This window comes from Oncorhynchus gorbuscha, unplaced genomic scaffold, assembly GCF_021184085.1.
Source record: "Oncorhynchus gorbuscha isolate QuinsamMale2020 ecotype Even-year unplaced genomic scaffold, OgorEven_v1.0 Un_scaffold_8360, whole genome shotgun sequence".
NCBI classification, from domain to species: Eukaryota; Metazoa; Chordata; class Actinopteri; order Salmoniformes; family Salmonidae; genus Oncorhynchus; species Oncorhynchus gorbuscha.
Window position 1 is genome coordinate 1 of NW_025751547.1, and position 14,925 is coordinate 14,925.

The 14,925-nt window shown below is 49.8% G+C and overlaps 1 pseudogene; it reads right to left on the minus strand.

Annotated features, from left to right (window-relative positions):
- Positions 1–117: 117 nt before the first annotated feature.
- Positions 118–14,079, minus strand: LOC124029950 (annotated as a pseudogene).
- Positions 14,080–14,925: the final 846 nt, after the last annotated feature.

Sequence of the window (14,925 nt, forward strand, 5' to 3'; positions counted from 1 at the left end):
CACACCATGTTAATATACAGGACAACACTCCTCTGCTGACCTACACACACACACCATGTTAATATAGACAACATCTAGAATCAGACTAATGCAGCCAGGTGAGGGGCTAGTACTTACTTTCTGCGTCTCTAGTTTGAAGATGTGGACCGTCTCCGTGTTACTGGATGCTGATAGGTAGAGGCCTTCCATACTGAAGGCCAGGGAACAGATAGATACACACCTAACACACACACACACACACACACACACACACACACAGACACACACACACACACACACACACACACACACACACACACACACACACACACACACACACACACACACACACACTTCAGTGTGTCAGACTGAACTCAGCTGTAGCTCATTTTAATATTGTCCACTATTAAAACACATATTACTATATATATAGATAATGAAGAGAAGAAGAAAAAGGAGGGAGATGAAGAAGAAGGAGGGAGAAGATGAAGAAGGAGGGAGAAGAAAAAGGAGGGAGATGAAGAAGAAGGAGGGAGATGAAGAAGAAGGAGGGAGAAGATGAAGAAGGAGGGAGAAGAAGAAGGAGGGAGATGAAGAAGAAGGAGGGAGAAGAAGAAGAAGGAGGGAGAAGAAGAAGGAGGGAGATGAAGAAGAAGGAGGGAGATGAAGAAGAAGGGAGATGAAGAAGAAGGAGGGAGATGAAGAAGGAAGGAGAAGAAGAAGGAGGGAGATGAAGAAGAAGGAGGGAGAAGAAGAAGGAGGGAGATGAAGAAGAAGGAGGGAGATGAAGAAGGAGGGAGATGAAGAAGGAGGGAGAAGAAGAAGGAGGGAGAAGAAGAAGGAGGGAGATGAAGAAGAAGGAGGGAGAAGAAGAAGGAGGGAGATGAAGAAGAAGGAGGGAGAAGAAGAAGGAGGGAGAAGAAGAAGAAGGAGGGAGAAGAAGAAGAAGGAGGGAGATGAAGAAGAAGGAGGGAGATGAAGGAGGGAGAAGAAGAAGACAGAGGGAGATGAAGAAGAAGGAGGGAGACGAAGAAGGAGGGAGATGAAGAAGGAGGGAGAAGAAGAAGAAGAAGGAGGGAGATGAAGAAGAAGGAGGGAGATGAAGGAGGGAGAAGAAGAAGACAGAGGGAGATGAAGAAGAAGAAGGAGGGAGACGAAGAAGGAGGGAGATGAAGAAGGAGGGAGATGAAGAAGAAGGGAGATGAAGAAGAAGGGAGAAGAATAAGAAGAAGGAGGGAGATGAAGAAGAAGGAGGGAGATGAAGAAGAAGGAGGGAGATGAAGAAGGAGGGAGATGAAGAAGGAGGGAGAAGATGAAGAAGGAGGGAGATGAAGAAGAAGGAGGGAGATGAAGAAGGAAGGAGATGAAGAAGAAGGAGGGAGATGAAGAAGGAGGGAGAAGATGAAGAAGGAGGGAGATGAAGAAGAAGGAGGGAGACGAAGAAGGAGGGAGACGAAGAAGACGATCCTACCTTTTGACTCTCTCGACGGAACTCAAACAGTTTCTGTCCCTCAGGGATGGAGAACACACGAATCACCCGACCCTATCAGAACACACTGGTTACATTACACACACAGGATAGCTGATCCCTGATACAGCGAGGTTACAACACACACACTTCCAGCCGGTCCACCACTACACTGTTAATACCCATCAGATCTGCTACCATGGAAGGGTCAGGGTTAAGGGCCATAGAGATGGATAGAAAATAGTATCTGTATGGTAAGGGTCAGGGTTAAGGGTCAGGGTTAAGGGTCGGGGTTAAGGGCCAGGGTTAAGGGTCAGGGTTAAGGGTCAGGGTTAAGGGCCAGGGTTAAGGGCCATAGAGATGAATAGAAAATAGTATCTGTATGGTAAGGGTCAGGGTTAAGGGTCAGGGTTAAGGGCCAGGGTTAAGGGCCATAGAGATGGATAGAAAATAGTATCTGTATGGTAAGGGTCAGGGTTAAGGGTCGGGGTTAAGGGCCAAGGTTAAGGGCCATAGAGATGGATAGAGAATAGTATCTGTATGGTAAGGGTCGGGGTTAAGGGTCAGGGTTAAGGGTCAAGGTTAAGGGCCAGGGTTAGGGGTCAAGGTTCGGGGGTTAAGGGTCAGGGTTAAGGGTCAGGGTTAAGGGCCAGGGTTAAGGGTCAAGGTTAAGGGTCAAGGTTAAGGGTCAGGGTTAAGGGTCAGGGTTAAGGGCCAGAGTTAAGGGTCGGGATTAAGGGTCAGGGCAGAGGTACCGGCTGACACCACCTCAGTAGTTCAGTGTAACAGTTTAAAGTGTCCCACCTTCTCCGAGGCTGTGGCCAGTTTGGTTCCGCTAGCATCAAACACCACAGCTGCTAATGGACTGTCATGGGCTGGGATCATGTTGGCTGCCCTCTGGAGACACAGTTAAACACACAGAGACTGAAACACCACAGTTGTAGTAGAGCTAGCCATCTTCAATGTGTGTGTGTGTGTGTGTGTGTGTGTGTGTGTGTGTGTGTGTGTGTGTGTGTGTGTGTGTGTGTGTGTGTGTGTGTGTGTGTGTGTGTGTGTGTGTGTGTGTGTGTGTCATACCAGGTTGACCGTGTGAACCTGGACCTCTCCTATTGTAGCACTGCCCAGGGTGAGCCAGGTAACAGTTATCATTGCTGATGGAGAGTACCTAGCCCTGGGAAGAAAACACACAGAATGTACAGTAGGAAAACATACAGCCCTGGGAAGAACACACACACAACCTGGGGAGAAAACACACAGATATTACAGTAGGAGAAAACACACAACCCTGGGAGAGAACACACAGATATTACAGTAGGAGAAAACACACAACCCTGGGGAGAGAACACACAGATATTACAGTAGGAGAAAACACACAACCCTGGAGAGAGAACACACAACCCTGGAGAGAGAACACACAACCCTGGGGAGAAAACACACAGATATTACAGGAGGAGAAAACACACAACCCTGGAGAGAAAACACACAACCCTGGAGAGAAAACACACAGATATTACAGTAGGAGAAAACACACAACCCTGGGGAGAGAACACACAACCCTGGGGAAAGAACACACAACCCTGGGGAGAGAACACACAACCCTGGGGAGAGAACACACAACCCTGGGGAGAGAACACACAGATATTACAGTAGGAGAAAACACACAGCCCTAGGGAGAAAACACACAACCCTGGGGAGAAAACACACACAGCCCTGGGAGAGAACACACAACCCTGAACACACAGATATTACAGTAGGAGAAAACACACAGCCCTGGGAAGAAAGACACAACCCTGGGAAAAACACAAACCTGGGAGAGAACATACACCCTAGGAGAAAACACACACCCTGGGAGAGAACACACAACCCTGAGGAGAGAACACACAACCCTGGGGAGAGAACACACAGTGGGAGAGAACACACAACCCTGGGGGGAACATACAACCCTGGGAGAGAACACACAACCCTGGGAGAAAACACACAACCCTGGGAGAGAACACACAGATATTACAGTAGGAGAAAACACACAACCCTGGGGAGAGAACACACAACCCTGGGGCGAGAACACACAGATATTACAGTAGGAGAAAACACACAGCCCTTGGGAGAGAACACACAGATATTACAGTAGGAGAAAACACACAACCCTGGGAGAGAACACACAACCCTGGGAGAGAACACACAGATATTACAGTAGGAGAGAACACAAAACCTGGAGAGAGAACACACAACCCTGGAGAGAGAACACACAACCCTGGAGAACACACACCCTGGGAGAGAACACACAACCCTGGGGAGAGAACACACAACCCTGGGGAGAGAACACACAACCCTGGGGAGAGAACACACAACCCTGGGGAGAAAACACACAGCCCTGGGGAGAAAACACACAGATATTACAGTAGGATTGAACACACAACTCTGGGGAGAGAACACACAACCCTGGGGAGAGAACACACAACCCTGGGGAGAGAACACACAAATATTACAGTAGGAGAGAACACAAAACCCTGGAGAGAGAACACACAACCCTGGAGAGAGAACACACAACCCTGGGGAGAGAACACACAACCCTGGGGAGAGAACACACAACCCTGGGAGAGAACACACAACCCTGGGGAGAGAACACACAACCCTGGGAGGGAACACACAGATATTACAGTAGGAGAGAACACACAACCCTGAGAGAAAACACACAACCCTGGGAGAAAACACAGATATTATAGTAGGAGAAAACACACAACCCTGGGGAGAGACACACAACCTGGAGAAAAACACACAACCCTGGAGGAACACACAACCATGGGAAGAACACACAGATATTACAGTAGGAGAGAACACACAACCCTGGGAGAGGGAACACACAACCCTGGGAAGAGAAACACACAACCCTGGGGAGAAAACAACAACCCACAACCCTGGGGAGAGAACACACAACCCTGGGGAGAGAACACACGGATATTACAGTAGGAGAAAACACACAACCCTGGGGAGAGAACACACAACCCTGGGGAGAGAACACACAACCCTGGGGAGGGAACACACAACCATGGGGAGAGAACACACAGATATTACAGTAGGAGAGAACACACAACCCTGGGAGAGAACACACAACCCTGGGGAGAGAAACACACAACCCCTGCGGAAGAACACAACCCTGGGGAGAGAACAGACAACCCTGGGGAGAGAACACACAACCCTGGGGAGAGAACACATGGATATTACAGTAGGAGAGAACACACAACCCTGGGGAGAGAACACACAACCCTGGGGAGAAAACACACAACCCTGGGGAGAAAACACACAACCCTGGGGAGAGAACACACAACCCTGGGGAGAGAACACACAACCCTGGGGAGAGAACACACAGCCCTGGGGAGAGAACACACAGCCCTGGGGAGAGAACATACAGCCCTGGGGAGAAAACACACAGATATTACAGTAGGAGAAAACACACAGATATTACAGTAGGAGAAAACACACAACCCTGGAGAGAGAACACACAACCATGGGGAGAAAACACACAACCCTGGAGAGAGAACACACAACCCTGGGGAGAGAACACACAACCATGGGGAGAGAACACACAACCATGGGGAGAGAATACACAACCCTTGGGAGAGAACACACAACCCTGGGGAGAGAACACACAGACATTACAGTAGGAGAGAACACACAACCCTGGGGAGAGAACACACAACCCTGGGGAGAGAACACACAACCCTGGGGAGAGAACACACAGACATTACAGTAGGAGAGAACATACAACCCTGGGGAGAGAACACACAACCCTGGGGAGAGAACACACAACCCTGGGGAGAGAACACACAGACATTACAGTAGGAGAGAACACACAACCCTGGGGAGAGAACACACAACCCTGGGGAGAGAACACACAACCCTGGGGAGAGAACACACAGCCCTGGGGAGAGAACATACAGCCCTGGGGAGAAAACACACAGATATTACAGTAGGAGAAAACACACAGATATTACAGTAGGAGAAAACACACAACCCTGGAGAGAGAACACACAACCATGGGGAGAGAATACACAACCCTGGGGAGAAAACACACAACCCTGGGGAGAGAACACACAACCCTGGGGAGAGAACACACAACCTGGGGAGAGAAACACACAACCCTGGGAGAGAACACAGACATTACAGTAGGAGAGAACACACAACCCTGGGGAGAGAACACACAACCCTGGGGAGAGAACACACAACCCTGGGGAGAGAACACACAACCCTGGGGAGAAAACACACAACCCTGGCGAGAGAACACACAACCCTGGGGAGAGAACACACGGATATTACAGTAGGAGAGAACACACAACCCTGGGGAGAGAATACACAACCCTGGGGAGAGAACACACAACCCTGGGGAGAGAACACACAGATATTACAGTAGGAGAAAACATACAACCCTGGGGAGAGAACACACAACCCTGGGGAGAGAACACACAACCCTGGGGAGAGAACACACAGATATTACAGTAGGAGAGAAAACACACAGCCCTGGGGAGAGAACACACAACACACAACATAGCCGTCTTTGTATCAAAGATAATTGGCTGTAGTCTAGAGCGATTTCTAGGTTAGCGCTGGCCATCTATTGGCGTTCTTTAACGCAGCGTAACGTAAACAACACTGCTAGCTAGCCTGCTAACCCCGAATAGCAACACTGCAGAAACTATTACACTCAACGGAATGACTCGATTAGTGTAGTGTCAACAACGCACCCACTGCCAGCTGGCCTACTTCAGCAGTACTGTATCATTTTAATCATTTTAGTCAATAAGATTCTTGCTACGTAGCTTAACTTTCTGAACATTCGAGACGTGTAGTCCACTTGTCATTCCAATCTCCTTTGCATTAGCGTAGCCTCTTCTGTAGCCTGTCAACTATGTGTCTGTTTATCCCTGTTCTCTCCTCTCTGCACAGACCATACAAACGCTCCTCACCGCGTGGCCGCGGCCACCCTACTCTGGTGGTCCCAGCGCGCACGACCCACGTGGAGTTCCAGGTCTCCGGTAGCCTCTGGAACTGCCAATCTGCGGTCAACAAGGCAGAGTTCATCTCAGCCTATGCCTCCCTCCAGTCCCTCGACTTCTTGGCACTGACGGAAACATGGATCACCACAGACAACACTGCTACTCCTACTGCTCTCTCTTCGTCCGCCCACGTGTTCTCGCACACCCCGAGAGCATCTGGTCAGCGGGGTGGTGGCACCGGGATCCTCATCTCTCCCAAGTGGTCATTCTCTCTTTCTCCCTTACCCATCTGTCTATCGCCTCCTTTGAATTCCATGCTGTCACAGTTACTAGCCCTTTCAAGCTTAACATCCTTATCATTTATCGCCCTCCAGGTTCCCTCGGAGAGTTCATCAATGAGCTTGATGCCTTGATAAGCTCCTTTCCTGAGGACGGCTCACCTCTCACAGTTCTGGGCGACTTTAACCTCCCCACGTCTACCTTTGACTCTTTCCTCTCTGCCTCCTTCTTTCCACTCCTCTCCTCTTTTGACCTCACCCTCTCACCTTCCCCCCTACTCACAAGGCAGGCAATACGCTCGACCTCATCTTTACTAGATGCTGTTCTTCCACTAACCTCACTGCAACTCCCTCCAAGTCTCCGACCACTGCCTTGTATCCTTTTCCCTCTCGCTCTCATCCAACACCTCCCACACTGCCCCTACTCGGATGGTATCGCGCCGTCCCAACCTTCGCTCTCTCTCCCCCGCTACTCTCTCCTCTTCCATCCTATCATCTCTTCCCTCCGCTCAAACCTTCTCCCACCTATCTCCTGATTCTGCCTCCTCAACCCTCCTCTCCTCCCTCTCTGCATCCCTTGACTCTCTATGTCCCCTATCCTCCAGGCCGGCTCGGTCCTCCCCTCCCGCTCCGTGGCTCGATGACTCATTGCGAGCTCACAGAACAGGGCTCCGGGCAGCCGAGCGGAAATGGAGGAAAACTCGCCTCCCTGCGGACCTGGCATCCTTTCACTCCCTCCTCTCTACATTTTCCTCCTCTGTCTCTGCTGCTAAAGCCACTTTCTACCACGCTAAATTCCAAGCATCTGCCTCTAACCCTAGGAAGCTCTTTGCCACCTTCTCCTCCCTCCTGAATCCTCCGCCCCCTCCCCCTCCTCCCTCTCTGCAGATGACTTCGTCAACCATTTTGAAAAGAAGGTCGACGACATCCGATCCTCGTTTGCTAAGTCAAACGACACCGCTGGTTCTGCTCACACTGCCCTACCCTGTGCTCTGACCTCTTTCTCCCCTCTCTCTCCAGATGAAATCTCGCGTCTTGTGACGGCCGGCCGCCCAACAACCTGCCCGCTTGACCCTATCCCCTCCTCTCTTCTCCAGACCATTTCCGGAGACCTTCTCCCTTACCTCACCTCGCTCATCAACTCATCCCTGACCGTTGGCTACGTCCCTTCCGTCTTCAAGAGAGCGAGAGTTGCACCCCTTCTGAAAAAACCTACACTCGATCCCTCCGATGTCAACAATTACAGACCAGTATCCCTTCTTTCTTTTCTCTCCAAAACTCTTGAACGTGCCGTCCTTGGCCAGCTCTCCCGCTATCTCTCTCTGAATGACCTTCTTGATCCAAATCAGTCAGGTTTCAAGACTAGTCATTCAACTGAGACTGCTCTCCTCTGTATCACGGAGGCGCTCCGCACTGCTAAAGCTAACTCTCTCTCCTCTGCTCTCATCCTTCTAGATCTATCGGCTGCCTTCGATACTGTGAACCATCAGATCCTCCTCTCCACCCTCTCCGAGTTGGGCATCTCCGGCGCGGCCCACGCTTGGATTGCGTCCTACCTGACAGGTCGCTCCTACCAGGTGGCGTGGCGAGAATCTGTCTCCTCACCACGCGCTCTCACCACTGGTGTCCCCCAGGGCTCTGTTCTTGGCCCTCTCCTATTCTCGCTATACACCAAGTCACTTGGCTCTGTCATAACCTCACATGGTCTCTCTTATCATTGCTATGCAGACGACACACAATTAATCTTCTCCTTTCCCCCTTCTGATGACCAGGTGGCGAATCGCATCTCTGCATGTCTGGCAGACATATCAGTGTGGATGACGGATCACCACCTCAAGCTGAACCTCGGCAAGACGGAGCTGCTCTTCCTCCCGGGGAAGGACTGCCCGTTCCATGATCTCGCCATCACGGTCGACAACTCCATTGTGTCCTCCTCCCAGAGCGCCAAGAACCTTGGCGTGATCCTGGACAACACCCTGTCGTTCTCAACTAACATCCAAGGCGGTGGCCCGTTCCTGTAGGTTCATGCTCTACAACATCCGAAGTACGACCCTGCCTCACACAGGAAGCGGCGCAGGTCCTAATCAGGCACTTGTCATCTCCCGTCTGGATTACTGCAACTCGCTGTTGGCTGGGCTCCCTGCCTGTGCCATTAAGCCCCTTCAACTCATCAGAAACGCCGCAGCCCGTCTGGTGTTCAACCTTCCCAAGTTCTCTCACGTCACCCCGCTCCTCCGTTCTCTCCACTGGCTTCCAGTTGAAGCTCGCATCCGCTACAAGACCATGGTGCTTGCCTACGGAGCTGTGAGGAAACGGCACCTCAGTACCTCAGGCTCTGATCAGGCCCTACACCCAAACAAGGGCACTGCGTTCATCCACCTCTGGCCTGCTCGCCTCCCTACCACTGAGGAAGTACAGCTCCCGCTCCAGCCCAGTCAAAACTGTTCGCTGCCCTGGCCCCCAATGGTGGAACAAACTCCTCACGACGCCAGGACAGCGGAGTCAATCACCACCTTCCGGAGACACCTGAAACCCCACCTCTTTAAGGAATACCTAGGATAGGTTAAGTAATCCCTCTCACCCCACCCCCCTAAGTTTTAGATGCACTATTGTTAAGTGACTGTCCCACTGGATGTCATAAGGTGAATGCACCAATTTGTAAGTCGCTCTGGATAAGAGCGTCTGCTAAATGACTTAAATGTAAAATGTAATGAGAGAACACACAACCCTGGGGATAGAACACACAACCCTGGGGAGAGAACACACAACCCTGGGGAGAGAACACACAACCCTGGGGATAGAACACACAACCCTGGGGAGAGAACACACAACCCTGGGGATAGAACACACAACCCTGGGGAGAGAACACACAACCCTGGAGAGAGAACACACAGATATTACAGTAGGAGAGAACACAAAACTACTAAATACAATACGGTTGGATTAAACAGGTTCAGGTTCCACTAGATGTTGGAACATTGCTGAGGGGACTTGCTTCCATTCAGCCACAAGAGCATTACTGAGGTCGGCACTGATGTTGGGCGATGAGGCTCGTAGTCGGCGTTCTAATTCATCCCAAAGGTGTTCCATGGGTTGAGGTCAGGGCTCTGTGCAGGCCAGTCAAGTTCCTGGCCGATATCGACAAACCATTTTCCATTCTGTGAGCGTGTTGAAAGCCACTGATCTCCTCAGTAAGGCCATTCTATTGCCAATGTTTGTCTATGGAGATTCCATGGCGGTGTGCTCGATTTTAAACACCTGTCTGAAACGGGTGTGGCTGAAATAGCCGAAACCCCTAATTTGAAAGGTTTTCCACATACTTTAGTATATATATGGGTTGGGATTTAGTCCTAGGTTAAGGGTTTTACCTGCGGGGTTGGGATTTAGTCCTAGGTTAAGGGTTTTATCTGAGGGGTTGGGATATAGTCCTAGGTTAAGGGTTTTACCTGAGGGGTTGGGCTAGATGTAGTTCTAGGTTAAGGGTTTTACCTGAGGGGTTGGGCTAGATGTAGTTCTAGGTTAAGGGTTTTACCTGAGGGGTTGGGATTTAGTCCTAGGTTAAGGGTTTTACCTGAGGGGTTGGGCTAGATGTAGTTCTAGGTTAAGGGTTTTACCTGAGGGGTTGGGATTTAGTCCTAGGTTAAGGGTTTTACCTGAGGGGTTGGGATTTAGTCTAGGTTAAGGGTTTTACCTGAGGGGTTGGGATTTAGTCCTAGGTTAAGGGTTTTACCTGAGGGTTGGGATTTAGTTCTAGGTTAAGGGGTTTTACCTGAGGGGTTGGGCTAGATGTAGTTCTAGGTTAAGGGTTTTACCTGAGGGGTTGGGATTTAGTCCTAGGTTAAGGGTTTTACCTGAGGGGTTGGGATTTAGTCCTAGGCTAAGGGTTTTACCTGAGGGGTTGGGATTTAGTCCTAGGTTAAGGGTTTTACCTGAGGGGTTGGGCTAGATGTAGTTCTAGGTTAAGGGTTTTACCTGAGGGGTTGGGCTAGATGTAGTTCTAGGTTAAGGGTTTTACCTGAGGGGTTGGGCTAGATGTAGTTCTAGGTTAAGGGTTTTACCTGAGGGGTTGGGCTAGATGTAGTTCTAGGTTAAGGGTTTTACCTGAGGGGTTGGGAGGTGTCTCTCTGATGGTGTGCAGGACCTTCATGTCTCTGATGTTGTGGATGTACAGAGATTCCTCCAGACATACTATCAGCCTCTGAAACACACACAGGAATCTTCAGTGTTGTAGCTAGGAGTTTAACACACCTGTCCAGACATACTATCAGCCTCTGAAACACACACTCCTGCTCATCATCACATATCACTGTGTGTGTGTGTGTGTGTGTGTGTGTGTGTGTGTGTGTGTGTGTGTGTGTGTGTGTGTGTGTGTGTGTGTGTGTGCGTTCCTGTGTGTGTGTGTGTGTGTGTGTGTGTGTGTGTGTGTGTGTGTGTGTGTGTGTGTGTGTGTGTGTGTGTGTGTGTGTGTGTGTTCCTGTGTGTGTTCCTGTGTGTGTGTGTTCCTGTGTGTGTGTGTGTGTGTGTGTGTGTGTGTGTGTGTGTGTGTGTGTGTGTGTGTGTGTGTGTGTGTGTGTGTGTGTGTGTGTGTGTGTGTGTGTGTGTGTGTGTGTGTGTGTGCGTTCCTGTGTGTGTGTGTGTGTGTGTGTGTGTGTGTGTGTGTGTGTGTGTGTGTGTGTGTGTGTGTGTGTGTGTGTGTGTTCCTACCTGTCTGTTGAGCTTGACAGCCAGTATAGTGTTACTGTAACTATAGTTACAGATCTCCGTTCCTTTCTTGAAGTGACAGACCTTCAGCTTCCTAGGAGCCTTCAGACTGACGATCGCCACCAGACTACTGCTGAACAGACGCTCTACAATACACACATCCTCTGTGTCCGCTGAGCGTGCACACACACACACACACACACACACATTAGTACCACACAGTATAACCCCATTGCTCTAATATTCTAGAGAGCTATTCCATATTATAGTGATCCTACATTAACAGTGGGGATGATGACTGTATGGCCTGTGAGTGGAATACATGTCTGTAGTACAGGACCTTCAGGAAAGTATTCAGACCCCTTGACTTTTTACGTTTGACTATGTTACAGCCTTGTTCTAAAATGGATGACATTTTCCCCTCATCAATCTACACACAATACCCCATAATGACATCACAATACCCCATAATGACATCACAATACCTCATAACGACATCACAATACCCCATAATGACATCACAATACCCCATAATGACATCACAATACCCCATAACGACATCACAATACCCCATAATGACATCACAATACCCCATAATGACATCACAATACCCCATAATGACATCACAATACCCCATAATGACATCACAATATCCCATAATGAGAAAGCAAAAACATATTTCTTTTGATTTTACTATTTTTTTTTTTAATTTCTGCTAACTAAAGAGAAAACTGTTTTTTCTAGAAATGTTTGCAGATTTATACAAAATAAAAAAGTTTATTTAGCATTGAAGGTCCCCAAGAACACAGTGGCCTCCATGATTCTTAAATGGAAGAAGTTTGGAACCGCCTAGACTCTTCCCTAGACCTGGTCGCCCGGCCAAACTGAGCAATCGGTGGAAAAGGGCCTTGGTCAGGTCGACCAAGAACCTGATGGTCACTCTGACATAGCTCCAGAGTTCCTCTGTGGAGATGAGAGAACCTTCCAGAAGGACAACCATCTCTGCAGCACTCCACCAATCAGGCCTTTATAGTAGAGTGGCCAGACGGAAGCCACTCCTCAGTAAAAAGGCACATGACAGCCCGCTTGGAGTTTGCCAAAAGGCACCTAAAGGACTCTGAACATGAGAAACAAGATTCTCTGGTCTGATGAAACCAAGATTGAACTATTTGGCCTGAATGCCAAGCGTCATGTCTGGAGGAAAACATGGCTCTATCCCTACGGTGAAGCATGGTGGTGGCAGCATCCCTACGGTGAAGCATGGTGGTGGCAGCATCCCTACGGTGATGCATGGTGGTGGCAGCATCATGCTGTGGGAATGTTTCTCAGCGACGGGCTGGGAGACTAGTCAGGATCGAGGGAAAGATGAACAGAGCAAAGTACAGAGAGATCCTTATTGAAAACCTGAAAATAGGTGTGCAGTGACACTCCCCATCCAACCTGACAGAGCTTGAGAGGATCTGCAGAGAAGAATGGGAGAAACTCCCCAAATACAGGTGTGCCAAGCTTTTAGCGTGATACCCAAGAAGACCTGAGGCTGTAATCGCTGCCAAAGGTGCTTCAACAAAGTACAGAGTAAATTGTCTGAATATTTATGTAAATTATTTTGATAAATTATCAAAATTTCGAAAAACTTGTTTTTGCTTTGTCATTATAGGGTATTGTGATGTCATTATAGGGTACTGTGATGTCATTATGGGGTATTGTGATGTCAGGCAGGGTAGCCTAGTGGTTAGAGTGTTGGACTAGTAACCGAAAGGTTGCAAGTTCGAATCACCGAGCTGACAAGGTACAAATCTGTCGTTCTGCCCCTGAACAGGCCGTCATTGAAAATAAGAATTTGTTCTTAACTGACTTGCCTAGTAAAATAAAAAATAAAAAATAATGGGGTATTGTGATGTCATTATAGGGTACTGTGATGTCATTATGGGGTATTGTAATGTCATTATAGGGTATTGTGTGTAGATTGATGAGGGGGAAAAACAATTTAATACATTTTAGAATAATTCTGTAATGTAACAAAACATGGAAAAGGTCAAGGGGTCTGAATACTTTCTGAAAGCAATGTATATATAGTAAATATATAGCCATTCCATATTACTGTAAAACAACATTAAGAGTGATGGTTATGACTGGGTGGTATCTAGTAAGTGCAGTATTTCATATATATTATATTATATTATATATACACGTCATAAATCCATATGATATTGATACTCACTACATTCATAAATCTGCTCCAACTTGTCCACAGACGATAGGGAGAAGAACTTGTAGCCTGATTTGGTTCCAACAGCTAAAGACCTGGAGAGAGGACACACACACACGTTAGAACAGATACCTGACTTGATGAGAGAGAGAGACAGGCTGGTGACACTGGCCTGACCGAGGGGAGAGAGAGAGACAGGCTGGTGACACTGGCCTGACCGAGGGGAGAGAGACAGGCTGGTGACACTGGCCTGACCGAGGGGAGAAAGACAGGCTGGTGACACTGGCCTGACCGAGGGGAGAGAGACAGAGACAGGCTGGTGACACTGGCCTGACCGAGGGGAGAGAGACAGAGACAGGCTGGTGACACTGGCCTGACCGAGGAGAGAGAGACAGGCTGGTGACACTGGCCTGACCGAGGGGAGAGAGACAGAGACAGGCTGGTGACACTGGTCTGACCGAGGGGAGAGAGAGAGACAGGCTGGTGACACTGGCCTGACCGAGGGGAGAGAGACAGGCTGGTGACACTGGCCTGACCGAGGGGAAAGAGACAGAGACAGGCTGGTGACACTGGTCTGACCCGGGGAGAGAGAGACAGGCTGAGTGACACTGGCCTGACCGGGGAGAGAGACAGGCTGGTGACACTGGCCTGACTGAGGGGAGAGAGAGAGAGAGACAGGCTGGTGACACTGGCCTGACTGAGGGGAGAGAGACAGAGACAGGCAGGTGACACTGGCCTGACTGAGGGGAGAGATAGAGACAGGCTGGTGACACTGGCCTGACCGAGAGAGAGAGAACAGGCTGGTGACACTGGCCTGACCGAGGAAGAGAGACAGGCTGGTGACACTGGCCTGACCGAGGGGAGAGAGAGAGAGACAGGCTGGTGACACTGGCCTGACCGAGGGGAGAGAGACAGGCTGGTGACACTGGCCTGACTGAGGGGAGAGAGACAGAGACAGGCTGGTGACACTGTGGTCTGACCGAGGGGAGAGAGAAGAGAGACAGGCTGGTGACACTGAACCTGACCCGAGGGAGAGAGAGAGACAGGCTGGTGACACTGGCCTGACCGAGGGGGGAGAGAGACAAGCTGGACTGGTGACACTGGCTGACCGAGGGGAGAGAGACAGGCTTGTGACACTGGCCTGACCGAGGGGAGAGAGACAGGCTGGTGACACTGGCCTGACTGAGGGGAGAGAGAGAGACAGGCTGGTGACACAGGCCTGACTGAGGTGAGAGCGACAGAGACAGGCAGGTGACACTGGCCTGACCGAGGGAGAGAGACAGAGACAGGCTGGTGACA